Consider the following 15,708-nt stretch of genomic DNA (forward strand, 5'->3'; position numbering starts at 1 on the left):
AAGAACAAATAGATGGAAAGACATGAACACGCTCTTGGATTTTTTTTTACTCCCAGGCCGTATTTAAATTCCAAGACCCCGAATTCTTCTCCCAGTGGCCTCAAAACAGAACCTATAAATTCCGTGGTTTTACCTTCAGATTAAAAGATCCTCGACCCTTCTCTAGCTCCCCGGGAAGGGATCTATCCTCTGTCCCTGACAACATGTGCCATGCCTTTGGCCCCCTCTTCTCCTCGCCCTTTCCGAGCTTACTGGGACCCATGGCTGCTCCGTAGGCCCCAAATACCACGACCGTCCCTCTGTTTCAGTGAGGAGGATCGTTAGTCGCAACTGCCTCCTTCCTGCATAGCTCCCCGGATCTTAAGTCAAATTCCCTCCGCTTAAGCCGGACTCTTCAAAAAAAACCCCTGCTCTTCTCTGAGATGCGGGCTTCGAGCGCCACCTAGCGGCAGTTATGGAGACGCGCAACAGAAGCACGGGTCCTACAGTCACCCCTTTCCCTCTACCGCACATGGAGCCCCCAAGCCAGCCCGGACGCGGTCCCACTCTCACACCACAAGCCTTTACATGAGCACGCTTCACCTCCACTTCCTGGCACTGAACCATTAGGAGAGGGCCACGGCAAGGAAGACCAGGGATGCGGCTGGGGGACACCCCCTTGGAACCCGCAGATGCCCGGAACGCTCTTTCAGGAATCGGACATGAGCGGGGTTGAGAAAGGGGCAAGCCATGTCTCTGCTGGTGGGGGAGGGGGCGCATAAAAACGGTCCCCCTTGGGGCATCGCTAGAGGCCACTTCCTCTTCGCAGTGAGTGCCTAAAGGGGAAGTTATGAGCCCCGAGTCACCTCTATTCCTACTCCAGCCTTGCCCTCCCCTGCAGCCACCCGGACTTCAGAAGCAAATTACCAGAACCGCCCCCCACCCCCAACCCCCTGCTCACAAATTTAGGGTCCGTGCAACCGCCTCAGCGCGGAAAGGTTAGGCAAGCGCTCCCTCTGCTGTCCATAGTTCGGTACTGCTGCACACTGCCACTCCAAGGACTGCAAAATTCAGTCAAGCAGCAGGATTGGCTTCTCTAATCCTGGTATGATATACTGGCGGTCATCTTAGCCATCCCTCTGCCTCAAGGGAGAAGGTCCCTCTCCCAAAAGGGCAAAAGAGGCTTCTCCGGTCTTCCCGGGTTTGCACAGGGAAGAAATGACTCAGTGTTGCTGAGTTCCACCCCTTCCACTAGTTCTGTGCTTGTTCATTTCTGCTGCTGAGCCAGCTGCCCTCCAACTGATGTCTGGCAAATAATGAATTTCTTCTTCTACAGTATGATCATCAAGGCTGACAGGGCAGGCTGTGTTCCTTAGGTAGTACTCGACAGATGGAAAGGTCACAGGGAAGGTGAGTGCCAACAGGTCAGTCCTTTCAGAGACTATATAGAAAGCGGTGAGAGGTGGTGACAGTGCTGTCTGGCACTGCTAGAAGAGCCAAGGCCCCTGAATTTCCATGTTTATAGCCAGCCACTCCCTGGCAGAGAACCCCCAGGTCCCTCACATGCTTGATACACACTGACACCCTGATATGCCAAATACTTCCTTCTGCTGACCCAAGCTGCCACCATCACCTAGTGACACTGAACCCTTGACCTTGGCACAGCCACACTCACCAGAGCCCTGCTCCTGATATCTGTTCCCACCCCATTGCAGGACATTGTCCAGCCCTGGACAACTAGGAGAAGCAAGGGTCAGAGTAAGCAGGAACCATGGCCAGGTGTGGGATGAGGCAGTCCATAAAGGTCACTGTGGGTCTTTGTGGGATTTTGGCACTGTCCTTAGAGAAGAGAGAGGGAGGGCAGTGTGTGTGTGTATGCGACAGAAGGAGAGGTGTAGGGCTTTGAAGGTCCCCATGTAACATGAGATCTTGTGACAACCACTCATTGAGGTGATGCTCTGTGATTGTGTATAGGTCTCCCAGAGCTCTGATCCAGGCCCCTCCCACCCACCTGCCATATCCAAAGAGCAGGCATCCTACCTGGACACAGATCAGAGTAAGCCACAAGTACTGGGAATTTCCAGTTACTCTAAATAGCTCAGGAAAGTGAGACTCAAACCTAGGCCTTAGATGGGGGAAAGTGGTAGAGGGGGGCTTCTGCCCTTTTCCATTCTTATCCATCCTTTCTCTCTTGGGGTCTTCAGTAGTTTTCCATGAGGGTACATGGTGCTTCCTCCTCTCACCAGCATGGACATCTTGGGGTCCTTGGAGTCACTACACTTTGAGCCAGGACACTTCATGTCCCTTTCTCCTCAGATCTAGGAGGAGAAGGCAGCAGGGGAGCCATGTCTGATGTGCCTGGCTGTGTGCCAATCTGAGCTTGAGAAAAATGCAGGTTTCAGGGCTGCACTCCAGAGCCATTAAAATGGAATCCCTGGGAACCTGGCCTGAGAATCTTCCATTTGGTGTAGCAGCTCCCTCCCATTTAACCCCTTCCTGGATTCTTATGGGCACCAGTCTGTGAGAAGTGTAGAACCGCTCCCCTGCCCATCCAGAATGGCTTACAGCTGAGGCAATCACACCTGCCATTACGGATCAGACATCCTGGGTTTAAGCCTGTAACTTCCTAGCTGTGGGACTTTGGTGGGACTCTCTGAGCCTCAGCTTCCCCATCTGAGATCTGGGGATAGTAATCCCTGCCTCTGAGGGCCAGATGAAGCTAATGTTCCCCAAAGATGCTTTGTAAAAGGCACATTTCAGTACAAATGCTGCTTATTATTCAAGAACTTCAGTGCTAGGTGTAAGGAGTTAATAAATTTGGGGGGACAACTCCCCTTCTTTGGAGATTTATCCTCCTTGTGGGCACCTGAGGGCATCTCACTTGCAGTGACCCAAGGTCTCCACCCTGCTTCCACATTTTCTTCCCAACCCACCTCTCCCATCAAAGACATGTAACTGATCTCTGTGGGAAAACAAAGGGGAGAACAGCCATGCCCTTACCCTTCACAAATAGGGGCTTAACTAGTGTCAGTTTTTGATATTAACAGAGTGGCTGTGGGTTGAGTTCACCTGTCAGGGGTAGGGGGTTGGAGAGTCAGGGAAAACTTATTAAAAACACATACACAGGATGCTGAGTCTGATCAGGAGTCAGGTGCTGGGAGGGGCCTCTGCTGGTACATTTTTTTTTGGGGGGGAGCATGGTAATTAGATTTATTTGTTTTTAGAGGAGGTACTGAGGATTGAACCCAGGACCTCATGCTTGCTAGGCATGTGCTCTACCACTTGAGCTATACCCTCCCCCTGCTGGTACATTTTTATCATGGTCTCCAGGTAATTTGGATTCCTTTATCACTGGGTGAGACTTACAGCCCTGGATGTTGTTATCATAGGCAGGCAGTGAGGTCCTACTGGAAAAGCTCCCCCAGAAACTGCTTATCTCTGGTTTCCTTCTAGGGCAGAGGCTGAGGATGGGGTAGGGAGTAGTGAGCCGGATGGACTATGGGGACAATAACCTAGAATGACATTGACTTAGAATGACAGGAAGCAGGCCTAATGGAAAGACTTTTGAGAGTTTTGAGGTGTGGGGCAGGGGATTCACTCATACTAGCCTTGTGGTCTGGGTCTTGACCTGTTTAAAGCCACAGTTTCTTCATCTGTGAAATAGGGGTGACACTCAGACCTGCTCTATTCTAGAGTGGTCATGAGTTGCCACTGTTTCTGAGAGGGGAGGGTGCATTTTCACAAACATATAGATGTGTGCATATGTGTGTAGAAATAAGAGCAGAACAAGCATCCTGTTCTGAAACTTTTTTTTTCATTCAATAATAGATCCTGGACATCTTTCCATGCCTAGATTCTGTGGTGGTAACTTGTAAACTGTAAACTGCAAAACTGTTGAAATGTTGGTTGATTTAAACAGACTTTGGGGAGGGTTGAGGGGCTGTGTCCTTATCAAGGTCCTCATTGTATATGTGCCCATGTCTTTGAGATGATAAACTGGAGGAAAGGGAGGGTTTGTGAGTACATGTGGGTGCATCAGGAGCTGGTGACCCAAGTAGGACTTGGCTGATTTTTAATAGTACGTGGCCTGGAGTGAAAAGGAAGGGACTCAGTTCAAAGTCTTCAGCCCCTAGAAAGCCGCCCTTAGCTGCCTCCTAGGAATCTGCCTCCTGGACAACTGGCCTTCGAAGAGCTCATACTTGGGACTTAGGCAACAAGGAATGGGTGGCACAGAGGATATATTAAGGAATATCTAAGCTACTATAACAAAGAGGCCCCAGATACAGAGGCTAAATGGGATAGATGTCTATTCTTTTTCACATAACAGCCTATATTCTGTCACAATTGAGAGCAGATTCTGGAACCAGATTGCCTGCAGTCAAATCCTACTTTTTGTGACCTCACTCAACCTCTCTGTGTCTGTTTCCTCACTTGTGAAGTTGGGATGTTAATAATGACATAGTAATTCTACCTTATAGGGTTGTTGTGAAGATTAAATGAGTTGTCCCTCCAAAAATTTCTTTATTGAGTGCCTACTATGTATCAGTCACTGTTAGAGGCCCATGGTGGCTGCCATCAATGGGCTCAAATTGGCTGCTTGGGCTCCTGCCATCATGTCTGCCTTCCTGTCAGTGGGAAGAAGGAAAGGGCAAGAGGCACACATACACATTTCTTTCAAGTTCATAACTTAGAAGTGGCCTACAGCTGAGCTCTTCATAGCCATCAGTCAGAATTCACCTAAGCATCAAGGATGCTGGGAAGTATAATCTTCAGGTGTGTGATCACATGCCAGCTAAAACTCAGGTATGCTAAAAAAAGAAGGGGAAACCCACACACCTGTGGTCAAGTAATCTTCAATAGAGGAGGCAAGTATATACAATGGAGAAAAGACAGTTTCTTCAGCAAGTGGGGCTGGGAAAGCTGGATAGCCGCATGTAAATCAACGAAGTTGAAACACTCCCTCACACTATATACAAAAATAAACTCAAAATGGCTTAAAGGCTTAAGACAGAACACCATAAATCTCCTAGTAGAGAACACAGGCAAAACATTCTCTGACATAAATTGTAGCAATGTTTTCCTGGGTCAGTTTACCACAACAATAGAAATAAAAGCAAAAATAAACAAATAGGATCTAATTAAACTTACAAGCTTTGGCATAGCAAAGGAAATCGTAACAAAATGAAGACAATCTACAGACTGGGAGAAAATATTTGCAAACAATACGACTGACAAGGGCTTAACTTTCAGAATATATAAACAGCTCATACAACTCATTAACAACAACAACAAAAAACAACCCAGTCCAAAAATGGGCAGAAGACCTAAACAGACATTTCTCCAATTAAGACATACAGACCGCCAATAGGTACGTGAAAAGATGCTCAACATCACTAATTATCAGAGAAATGCAAATCAAAACTACAATGAGGTATCATCTCACACCAGTCAGAATGGCCATTGTTAAAAAATCCACAAATGATAAATTCTGGAAAGGATGAGGAAAAAAGGGAATCCTCCTGCACTATTGGTGGGAATGTAGTTTGGGGCAGCCACTATGGAAAACAGCGTGGAGATTACTTAAAAAACTACAAATAGAGTTAACATATGATCCAGCAATCCCACTCCTGGGCATATGTGCATGGAGATTACTTAAAAAACTACAAATAGAGTTAACATATGATCCAGCAATCCCACTCCTGGGCATATGTCTGGAGGAAACTCTAATTTGAAAAGATACATGCCCCTCAATGTTCATAGCAGCACTATTTACAATAGCCAAGACATGGAAGCAACCTAAATGTCCATTGACAGATGACTGGATAAAGAAGATGTGGTATATATACATAATGGAATACTACTCAGCCATAAAAAGGAATGAAATAATGCCATTTGCAGGATCATGGATGGACTTAGAGATTATCATACTAAGTGAAGTAAGTCAGAAAGAGAAAGACAAATATCATATGATATCACTTATATGCAGAATCTAAAAATGAGACAAATGAACTTATTCACAAAACAGAAACAGCCTCATAGACATAGAAAACAAACTTGTGGTTGCCAAAGGGGAAAGTCAGGAGGAGTAAATTAGGAGTTTGGGATTATCAGATACAAACTGCTATATATAAAATAGATAAACAACAATGTCCTACTGTATAGCACAGGGAACTATATTCAACTGCTTGTAATAACCTATACTGAAAAAAGAACATGAAAAAGAATATATCCATATGTATCACTATGTTGTACACCAGAAACTAATACAACATTGTAAGTCAACTATACTTCAATTAAAAAAAAGATAGAGAGTCTAGGGTAGGTTTCAAAGGGGCTGAGAAACCCCCTCCCCAAACTGGATGCAAAAAAAAAAAAAAAGCCTAAGCGTTAAAAACTTAATAAATTAAAAGTTGTTTTTCAAACCAAAAAAGAAAGGAAGGAAGAAAGAAAGAAAAAGAGAGAAAGAAAGAAAAGAAAGAAGAGCAGATATTGGTAGAAAACTAGCATTTTCTTCTCTGTTCCTGGGGGCAGTTGCATCTTCCTCATACACAGCCCCCGAGGAAGACAGTGACAGAGGGAAGAGTGAGAGGGAGCCTGAGAAAAAAGGCAGTAAAGGGATCATTTATGAAAGGCAGTCCTTGAGACAGGGATAAGGAGATAGGAGGGCAGAAACCAAGACCTGGGGCCACCAGCTTGTGTCCAGGATCCAGGGTCAAGGAGATGTCCTGGAGATGGTGAACCATTTTTATGCTTTTGGATCTTCTTGTGTATTTCCTTCCACTCCCTCTGGGTTCTGAGTAAAGGTCTGTGGACTTCTGTGCTGGGGAAAAAGGTGCGTTATTTTTTGTGCTAGCCTAAGCTTAAGAGGAGGAAGACTGAGAATAATGTTGGAGGACACTTGTGGGAGCCCTGGCCACTCAGAGTGAAATCAGCCACAGACCAGAAAGAAGTGGTTCAGGGTTTCCATACCAATGGCATAATGCACTGAGATGCCCGACGGTCCTAGGAGAAGCAGCTGACAGGGAGGCCCTGGCTGGGCAAGTCTGCACCTGACATGCAGGATGCTGTAAAGGGTGGCTGTGAGTGGCCACTGATGGAGCTGGGGACTTGAGGGTATAAGAACAGTGTGATAACACTGAAAACTAGGGATCTTCATCGTACTCACCACCTTAACCTGTTGTCTGGCTGTATTTTCTCCGTATCCCTAAGCTTAAAGGAGCCTCTAGACCTGGCATTCTTAACCCAGTGTCCAGAATCCCCTGCAGCTGGGGGCACAGGTATGCTTAAGTGTGGTTTTTTTTTTTTTTTTGAATAGTGATGGCATCATGTATTGTTATCAGATTCCTAAAGGGTCCGTGACCCAACAGAAGACAACAGCATTGATTTCTTTCTCTTTTCCTTTTATCTGTTGGGAAGAAACCACCTTGATTTGATTTCAAAACTCCTGTGACTGTGCCTATAAATGTGTTTGTATAAGTAAGTTTAAGGATGAGCAGGAATTCCATAGCCCCTGTCCCTGGGAGGACAATCAGGATATGGCTGAAGTTTTGGCCAGTTTTCTCTCCTGCAGATCCAGCTGGAGAGGGAGGTCAGAGGGAGGGAGCATATTGGGTGGAGAAAGACAAATGGAGACTCTGGACTTGGCAAGTGGAGCCAAGATCCAGCTGGCCTTTTTCTTCTCTTCAGCTCTAACCTTCTGTGAATCTGGATCCCATGAGACAGGAGAATTCAGGAAACAAATTCTTTAGAAGCACATGGTGGGCTTTTAACATATAACTGTTGAATGACTGAATGATTGAATAAATAAAGCAAAAATGGTTTCATAAGAGTACAGCCATGATAATAAAAAACAGGGAAACACAATCTTTGTAAGTCATCTGAAACTCTTGACAGGAGCCTCAGTCATTTCAAAAAGTAGTTTCGCTGTGTGCCGAGACCCTCACATTCAATCCCCAGAACAACCTTGAGACATAGACACTGGGAGTCACAATGCCCATTGAGCAGATGGGGACATGAGGCAGGGGGCTAAGGCACAGCCCAGGGTGGCAGTTTGTGGGTGATCAGAACCAGACATTCTTCCTGGGACCACAGAGCCCATGCTCTGCTTTTCTCACTGGACCATTCCAGTGAGCTTGCCCCTCTACTTAGGTCCTGGTGAGGTTGGGAATCCTGTCTTCAGGTTGCAGTCTCCCTTTCAGCATCTCTTCTCTTCTTCCCAGGTGAACTGTGATGCCCATTTCTCCAGCCTCTTGCAACTCCGAGTGTGGCCCTCGGACCAGCAGCATCAGCATCACCTGGGAGCCAGTTAGAACAGCAGAAGCTCAGCTCCACCCAGCCTGCTGAGTCAGAATCTGCATTTTAACAAGATTTCCCTGAGTGATTAGTGTGCACCTTGGAGTTGGAGAAATTCAACTCTAGGTCTCTCTCTGCCATCCACAGGTGAGGGAAAAGCGTTGCTAACCTTATTTGTAGGAAGCCACCTCCTCTGGGATGCTGGGGCAGGGATGCCTGTTTCATTCAAGACCTGCAGCCTCTCTGGTGTTACTTCAGATTTCCTAGGACATCTTCCTCCCAAACCTTCCCTCTCCTTCCAACCAGAAAGCCAGACCTTCCTGCCCTCCCTGCACAATCCCTGCATTACCTTAAAAAAAATTTTTTTAAAAATTCCAGAATAGTCTTAAATTTACAGAGAAGTTGCAAAGGTAGTACAGAGTCCCCATATACCCTCATCACACAGCGCCCCCTATTGGTAATGTCTTACATGTCTGTGGTGCATTTGTCCCAACTAAGCAAACAATACTGGTATATTACTACTAACTGAACTCCCCTGCATTCAGTTTCATTAGATTTTCCACTAATGTCCCTTTTCTGTTCCAGGATTCCATCCAGGATACCACATTAAATTTAGTCATCATATCTTCTTAGTCTCTTCTGGTCTGTGAGAGCTTCTCATGATTTCCTGGAGTTCTTAATGCCCTTAACTGTTTGGAGGAGTCCTGGCCAGGTATTTTGTAGAATGTCTCTCAATTCGGGTTCGGCTGGTGGTTTTCTCATGGTTAGACTGGGGTTATGGGTTATGGGAAGAAGATGGTACCGGTGAAGCACCCTTCTCATCCCACCATGTGGGGGGACATGTAATCAACATGACTCATCACAATGATGATAATTCTGATCACCTGGCTGAGGTCCTGCCTCACCTAACCTTCCCTTTCTTCTTCCCCCAAGTCCCTATAGTTTCCTGCTTGGTAGTGTGTCATTGTTTTAGTGGTTAATGATATGTTTGTACTTCAATGTCTCCCCCACCCCTCTCTAGTGCATTCCTCCCTAGGCCACTTAGGTTGTTTCTCTGGTGCTTTTATTACTGACAAGGTGTGTTGTTGGAACACATCCTCTGCCAACAGAAGCACTGAGGCAGTCACGTGTCTCCTGCCAGCATGAAGCCTAAAAGCTCAATGGAAGTTGCCCACAGGGGCCTAAAGGCAAACAGGAGGCTGGGCCTTCAACAAGCCGAGATATGCTCCGGCTGTTTAGGAAAGTGTTTTCTACTCAAGTTGAAGGAGAAAAATCAGACTTAGATTAGAAAGTGATGGGAAGCAGGGCAATGCTGGATGTGTGGGGGAGGGAGGTAGCCAGACATGCCTGAGTGTTTGCATTTGTTTATATTTTATTCTAAATTCTGAATGATCCCTTTGGATTATGTTAGGCTGTAATTATGTGCTTCTGCTTTAACACAAGCCAGTCATATTTTCATCTGAGAATAGCAGCACTGAATGGGAAACATCCTGCTATTCTTCCCACTTTGAGCCTTCAATCTGCCTGTGCTCCATGAGGTGCCCCCCATCCCCGCCCTCCATCCAGGGCTACCTGTTGCCAAGTAATTAGGGCAGAGGGAGAGTTAAAGACATACTACAAGGGGTCCACCAAGCAGACTAGGTGCTCAGGAAAGAAAACTCTGGCCTCTGGGTGGAACTGATATCTTTAGAGTCCTAAGTGCAGTGGCGGGAGAAGTGCCCAAGATTCATGCTGACCTGTCTCAGCCTCTGCAGCCCTACCTACCACCCCCAGTGAAATCTATACAATCATGTTCAATTTCCAAAATTCTCCATTCAGTGCTAAGTCTGTATGGTTCCAGGATTGTCCAGAGATGGTAAAATATTGGTACTCGTCCTTCCTGAAAGGGCAAGTTATGATCAACAGTCATGTGCATGCCAGGGGGGAGTCTGCTTATGGAATGCTCTGTAGGAGTCTTAGCCATCCTACGAAGGATACACGATATGTCACTGGCCAGTTCTCCTTCAGTGGTGGCTGTGGGTAGCGGGAGGGGGAGACTGTCAGCTGCTACCACCATGAATGCTAGTTGCTCACAGGAAAGCCATCGAGGAAGACTTTTCTCCATACTCACTGAGGAAGAACTGGCCTCTGATCCAGCTGGACATGCCCTCGAGCCACACACCTTCTGATAGAGAGGTGAGGGGCAAACAGGCACCCAAGACTATGGGCAGCTGTTTTAGTCAACTCTGTTTGATGGCAGTGAATGGAAACCTGCTCAGAGTAGCTTGATATAACCTGGCTAGTAGAGGACTCCTCTTTGAGCCTTCCCCGGAGGTGGACTGCAGAAGCTGGGGTACAGTGTGCCCCCCACTCCACCAGACATGGCTGATTAAAGCAGAGCAGATACTGACCCAGACTGAGCCTGCTAGAGCCTTTCCCCTGATTTGGACAGGGCCAGAGAGTGAACAGGACATCTGACTGAAGGTGTACACTCCGAGGCCATGAAGCAGACATGCTCAGCTTCGTGTACAGAGAGAACTGAATGAACCCAGAGAGAGAAGGCTTCTAGGCCTGGCTTCTAGGCCCTCCTGGGGCCCAGGTGTGACACTTGTTCCAGGGTTCCAGGAGACACCTAGCCTTAGAATAACTACCCTTTTTGCCTACATTAGCCTGGGTAGGTTTCTGTCACTTATACCCCAGAAAAGGCTAAGACAGAGGATACTGTAGGAATTCAGAGAGTATCACAGAAAGGAAAGGTGGGAAGCACAATAGGACTCAGGAATTTAAAAAATCATGTGTCTCTCAATCTGCCCATCTGGTTCCTTTTCTTGCCTCTATTTTTCTTAACAGAACAGTTTTCTTTTTTGTTTCCATCAATGAATCTTCAACCAAATGTTTACTCCAGTCCTGAATCTACACAACTTTTCAGTTTCAGCCATTGGATTGTAATCTCTGCATCTAGTTAAAATATGGGGGATAGGGAGAGCGAGAGGAAGAGAGAGAGAGAGAGATTCTGCTTAGCCTGGAGGACAAGAGGTTTCACACAGTGTATTAATCAGGAATTTTTTTTCTTTAAAGAAGAGACAGAAGTCCATCTCTAAGTAGCTCAAGAAGAGAAGCAGCAATGGATTAGTTCATGTAACAGACATGAACAGACTGGAAAGGACTTCAGGAACAACGGGATCCAGAAACACCAACAATGTCACTGGGGCTCTACCCCTCTCTGTGTTGGCCTCGTTCCCTCTTATTGGACCTCTATGTGGGATATGGGAAAGACTGACAACTCTAGACTTATATGATTCCAGAGAAAATAAAGGCCTTCTGTCTCCTGTTACCAGTATACAAAATTTCAGTTAAGGAGCTGATGACCCAGTTTGAGTCACACTCCCTCCCTTTGGCTGATCACTGTAACCAGGAGAGCAAGGGTTATGTGATGGCAGCCTCTCAGTGCCCACATGGAAGGGAGGGGGATCCTTTAAAGAACAGAGCTGGTTGGGAGGGTCCACTGTGCATGGTCTGCAGTGTGACCCCTTTCAGGCACCAGGGGTGTGGCAGATAAACCAGCAGGGAAGCTGGGTGAGAAAGAGGGCAGTACTGGCAGAGAAGACAGTCCTCTTTTGTCTTCCTGATCAGCGCTCCCTCAGAGCCCTATCTTTGCAGATCTGAATCATTCTGCCAACAGCCCTTTGGCCTCCTTTATGTTTTCCTGGAAATTCAGCCTCCTGTTGTAACTCATTCTGCCTGGGCTCAGCCTCCTGGCTCTTGGACCCTTGCTTACATTCTGGAAGAGGATTCTGGAAGCTGGGCTCTGAGCAAGAGCCTGTAACTCTCCCTATGGGTTAGTACTGCCGACAGGACTGCAGACCTTGGCTCATAGGGGCCACTGGGGCGAGAGGAGGTCAGTCTATGGAGGAAACGTTCGTACCTGGTGCGGAATCACTGGCCCAGGCATTAGGCCTGGAGAATCCCAGGTTGAGCTGACTTCCGTCCCATGGAGGGCCTTAAGAGTGAATACCCCTTCTAGCAGCAATTATAAGTGCCTCTCTGTGTTGATTTCTGTCATCCCCAAGTCTTAAGCAAAGTTTTGTTAAATGCTAACAATAATAGAAAGACATTAAAGGTCAGAGGCCTGCAGGCAAACCCTGCCTTCAAAACTGAGACATGGGGAGACATCCGGATTACTTCACAACTCCAGTTGTCTCTCAAACAAGTCTGTTCAGACATCTTTAAATATGCATTTTATCACTTCTCCCTGCCAGAGTGTTGACACTCAGGCTGGCTTTCCCAGGGCTGACTGATGCCTCAGCCGGTGTGTGTAACACCTTCCTGGTACTCGGGGGCGCAGGCATCACCAAGAGGCAGGAGGGTGAGCCAGAGGGGCATTCCTGCTTCTCAATCAGTGCCTTTTCTGTTTGCAAATCGCTCAACACCAACCACTTAATACATGCGGACAAATCTGTCCAGACTCTCAAAAGGTACAATTCTTAGGGGTGAGGAAAGAGGAAGGACTGTCTTCCCCATACCCTTCGGCCATCTCCTCCTATTCCCACTTCTCAGCTCTGGCCAGGAAGATTCTGAGAGTGGATACAAAAGTGGAAGCTTTGGGATTTCAGTGAAGACAGATGATGGGGGAGGACCTCGGGTTTCACTGCGAGCCAGCGGTTATGCTGTCTTTGGGACCCACTGTCCCACAAAGGTATGAACTAGCATCCAACAAGGTCTAAATCAGCGCCAGGTTGTGTTAATTCAGTAACTCTCTTTTAATTACTTTTTTATTTTGAAAAAGCTTAAGCCTACAGAAAAGTTAAAAAACACTATAATAAACTCCCAAATGACCTTTACCAAGATTCACTGAAAACTAGTATTGCTACATTAGTTTCATTGTCCCTCTCTCTTACACACACACACAGATGTAATTATTTTAGTATTATTTTTTTCTGAAATATTTGAGGATAAGTTTCAAATGTCATATCCCTAAATACTTCAGTGGCACATCTCTCTTAAGAACAAGAATATTTTCTTACATAACCTTAGAATAACTACCAAATTAAGGAAATGTCATTAATACACAGAATTATCTAATATGTCCATATTCAAATTCTGCCCTTTGCCCCATATTGTCTTGTTATAGCATTTTTTTTTTCTGATGCAAGATCCAGTCCAGAGTTACAGATTGTGGCTAGTTGTCATGCCTCTTTAGTCTTCTTTAATCTATAAGTTTTTCTCATTTGTTTTCTTTTTATAATATTGACTTTTTGGAAGAGTTTGGATGTCTGATAGTTTTCTCATGGTTAGATTCGCTTTGTGCATTTAGATAGGGAATCTAACCATGAGTGACTCTGTGTCCTCCTTGGTTCATCCATCAGGAGGCACAGGGTGTCATTTGGTCCAATTGTTGGTGATGTTAACTTTGATCGCTTGGTTAATCTGGTCTCTGTCAGATCTATCACTTATGAAGGTTACTTTTTTCCCATTGAAATTAATAAATGTGGGGAGATACTATGAGACTATCCTTTTCCCCCATAAATTGCCCAGTAGTTTAAGCGTCCATTGATGATTGATGATTCTTTCCTGCATTAACTATTACTATGACAGTTGCAAAATGGAGTTGACTACTTTTAACATCTAGAACCAGCTGCTGTTTATTACCTCATTTTACAGATTAAACCACTGAGGGTCTGAAGGTCAAGTAACTTGTCCAAGGCCACAAAGCAGTGAGGTTCATACTTAGGCCTGTCTGATTCCAGAGCCTGTGTTTTTGCCCTTCTCCTATCCTCCCGCCATGCTGCCCCGCCAAACCACCAGCTGTGGGCAGGGATGAGATGTTCTCTCAACCCTGTCTGCCCCACTAAACACTCTCTTTCCTTGCTCCTTTCCCTAAATTTGAGGCTGAGGCTCTGGTCACGGTTGGATGGAAAGAAATGGACCACTGGGTCATTTTTGCAACCTCCCCCATGTCCCAGCCTTCCCCTCTTAGTCCCCTCATGATCCTTCCACAACTGGGATATCCAGAGCAGAAATCTCACCAAGAAGTCACCTCAAAGGGGAGAGGGAGGCGGGGAGGGCCAAATTAGGGGTATGGGATTAACAGATACAAACTGTTATACATAAAATAGATAAGCAACAAGGACGCACTGTATAGCACAGGGAATTAATTACACCCATTATCTTGTAATAACCTATAGTGGAGTATAATCTGCAAAAATACTGAATCACTATGCCATACACCTGAAACTAACACAATATTGTAAACCAACTATACTTGAATAATAACAAAAAAGAAGTCATCTCAATTATTCTGCCCCTTTTCCCAACACACATACATCCCACAGCTAAGAGGCACTCTCCTCCCCTGATCTTGGAGAAGAAGGAGATTATGTATGGTATGAACTGAACTTTGCAAGGTGCGTGAGAAGCGTTCGTGATTGGAGGAGGGGCAGAGGCAGAGCTACAGGGCAAATGCAGTGTCACGTGTGTGAGTGAGTGTGTGTGTGGACAGTTGGGAGTTCTAAAAGGGAGAAAGAGGAGAGAGGGATAGAGTATAGGTGGTGCTTAAAAGCACCGATCTGGTGTCAGAATGCTGGAATTTGAACCTAGGTCCACCATCAACCTGTGTAACTTAGGGTATGTTATTTAACATCTCTAGGCCTTGCTTTTGTCATCTGTAAAAAGGACATAATAGAACCTACCTCATGAGGTTGTGAGGATTCAGTGAACTAATCCATGGAAAGTGCTTTGCGGGTGAGATTTGGTCCGTCAACCATGGGGGTGTGTTGAGGAGGAAGATGATGTAGGTGGCGGTGGGCAGCGGAGGAGCCTTGAAAGGCCCTGGCCCCAGGACAGTGCCCACATGAGGAGAGAACCAGTCGCTGATCACTGGAGAGGCTGAGGGTGAGACTGAGGCAGGAAGGGGCTGGGAGGGCTGGATGACTCACTCACTCACTCACTTGTTTACACTTATCTCACCTGCTTCCAGAAAGGCTTTGAAGTAATTAAAGCCTCAGGTGTCTCAGCCTGCAGAGACCGGAAAGACCGTGTCCCAGCTGGAGCGTGGCTTGGGCAAGGCAGGCACAGCGTGGCAGGTCTGGGGCTCACCCGGAGCTGGAGGAGGACCGGCTTCTGCAGCGTTAAGGGGAGGATGGCAGGAGGAGAGGCAGAGGGAGGAAAGCCAGACTGAGCCCCACTGACCACCAGCCCAGATGGCCAGAGGGGCTGGAGGCTGGGAGTGTCCATTCTGGACAAAGGGAAGTGGGAGGAGGCCCTGAGGGGGCCACTGAGAAGGGCTTCCAGAGGGGCTCAGAATCTGGCTGTGCGCATTTCTGGGATTTTCTCAGTTGCTGTCTTGGGGCTTAGACCACCCTGTTGGATATTCTTGTTGGCCTGTCCTGGGCCCTCCAGCTGCCCCAAGGTGCAGGCCCTCTCCACCGGGAACCACCAACTTCTCATCTCTGGAGGGAG

General features: G+C 46.6%; 1 long non-coding RNA gene across 4 annotated transcripts in view; it reads right to left on the reverse strand.

The window, feature by feature from the left end:
- LOC141579102 (uncharacterized) overlaps window positions 1-15,708 on the reverse strand; it is a 39,956-nt gene continuing 24,248 nt past the window's right edge. For 3 of the 4 annotated variants that reach the window (XR_012510156.1, XR_012510159.1, XR_012510157.1), the window contains 2 exons: window positions 15,217-15,369; window positions 1-8,273 (listed from right to left, as the gene is read on the reverse strand). This is a non-coding gene — a long non-coding RNA (uncharacterized LOC141579102). Of the gene's footprint in view, window positions 8,331-15,216; window positions 15,370-15,708 lie in introns of all 4 variants that reach the window. The other variant, XR_012510158.1, reaches the window with a different exon arrangement.

Source organism: Camelus bactrianus, chromosome 11 (assembly GCF_048773025.1).
Source record: "Camelus bactrianus isolate YW-2024 breed Bactrian camel chromosome 11, ASM4877302v1, whole genome shotgun sequence".
Lineage (NCBI taxonomy): Eukaryota > Metazoa > Chordata > Mammalia > Artiodactyla > Camelidae > Camelus > Camelus bactrianus.